Source organism: Frankliniella occidentalis, unplaced genomic scaffold (genome assembly GCF_000697945.3).
Source record: "Frankliniella occidentalis isolate FOCC.00 unplaced genomic scaffold, Focc_3.1 Scaffold85, whole genome shotgun sequence".
NCBI lineage: Eukaryota > Metazoa > Arthropoda > Insecta > Thysanoptera > Thripidae > Frankliniella > Frankliniella occidentalis.
Genome location: NW_026267214.1, coordinates 700,487 through 702,361, shown reverse-complemented (window position 1 = coordinate 702,361; position 1,875 = coordinate 700,487).

Below are 1,875 nucleotides of genomic sequence, written 5' to 3'. Positions count from 1 at the left end.
CTTTCGCGCCCCCTGTAGTTTGCCGTGTCCTCTCGGGCTTTGCCTTCCGACTTTTCCCCTGTTTGACATCGGATCGGAGGCGCGCTTGGCATTGCCGATGGCGGGGTGGGGTATGGGCGTGGCGGGGCACAACACTGAACGCTGCTCCGCGCTGTTTTGCCTTTCATGTTGCGACCAAAGAGAAAGACGACGAGGAGCTGTCTTTCACCCAAGGGGAACTGTTTGATCACTTTCAAGTCATTTTGGAGTCTTTGACGTCCCAGATGACATCCCTCGAGCCAAACTAGTGACTATTTCGTGACTATTTGACGTCATTTTGATGTACATGAGACTATCATGATGTTCTCCTTGGGCAGAGGAGTCTTTATCCGCGACACAGTGCACAGTGCGACGGCTGTTCGCTGTTCGGGTGCAGCGAACCTCCCGGAGCCCGCATCTAGCCCGCACCGAGACCGAGGGACCCGGGAGGAGGCGTGCTCGCCTCGTCATCGCGATGCACATCAGCATCAGGCGCCAGATGGATAGATATGGAGTGTGAGCCGGAGCGTCCCGGCGGGGCGCCCTCCTCCTCCTCGCCCTGCCTCTGATGGTCCTCCCCGGGAAGGTTTAGCGATGAGGAGCAAGAGAGAGGCGGAGGAGGCGCGCGGGGGGCGCGCCGCTGCCCTAGAAAGACACCGTTACCCGTCTCGGCCCGGCCGTGCCGGTGCGGCGCGCCAGGCGCGGCCTGCACAGCGAGCCCGCCGGCAGGAGGGGGTAACAAATTACCGTTCGAATGGTCCGCACCTCTAACATCACATAACTGAGCGGCAGCGGGCGGCGCGCGGCCCGGGCGGAACTGGGTACGGCCCGGCTCGGCCCCCAACGCATCCCAAGGCCATGAGATCTGCCGAGCAGCGTTGTGGCGTGGCCCGGCGCGGCGGTCCAGGCCGTGTCCTTCCCTCTGCTCGCTCCGGCGCTCGATACAAGAGGCTTGGACCGCAACACACGGGCGTCGCGCGTAGGGAAACAGACAGTAGCCGGCAAACCCATGCAGGCGTTAGCCAGGCGAGGAGGAGGAGCAGCAGCAGCAGCTGTTTCGCACGACTCTGAGAGAAACGGGAAGGCCATTGCGCTTCTCTCCACGTCACGTACAGGGTCGGTGCCTTCGAATTGAACTACAAAAGTTTGAAATTTCAAACTTAATTTAATATATAAACTGTAAAGCAGCCGCTGTACGGTGGGCGTCCAGCCCGGTTGGAGGGAAAGGGGAAAGGGTATACAGGGTGTTTCACAGACCCCTACTTTAGGTCGCTTATGCTGTACCGCATTCACGCGTGTGGGTGGGTTTGCCTTCCCGCTAGGCGCCGTAGGACGCCACTGGCACTGGTCCGGTGCTACCGCGGAGCTTTCACACGCCCCCGCCTCTGGCCCGCCTCTGGCCCGCCTCCGGCCCGCCCGCGCCGCGGCCGTCACGCGCATGACGCTGTCCGCGCGGCACGCGAGTGACGTGATGTGACGCCGCGGCACGTCGCCTCCACGATAATGCCCTGGCGTGTGCTCTATCCCGCCGTCCTGGCCCGGCCCGGCCCGGCCTGGACGACGCGCACTTTCCCCTCGATCGGAGAGAAAATGCACACGTGCTGCGCGTCGCGTCGCGGCCGATAGTGCAGGAGCGCGGCGTGGTCTACCCCCCGTTGCCCCCGTACTGCAGGGTGGACTTTCCTCGCGACGACGCCCGGCCCGGCGGGCCGTGTGCGCCGGAGCGTTGAGTATGCACGGCGAATGAAGGCGCCGCCACCGCGGTCCCCTCCTGGCATCCGGCATCACCGCGTCGCTATCGCGCCGCCGTGGAAAATGCAATCTGCGATCCGTGCGAACCGTGAGCAAGCGAGGCAG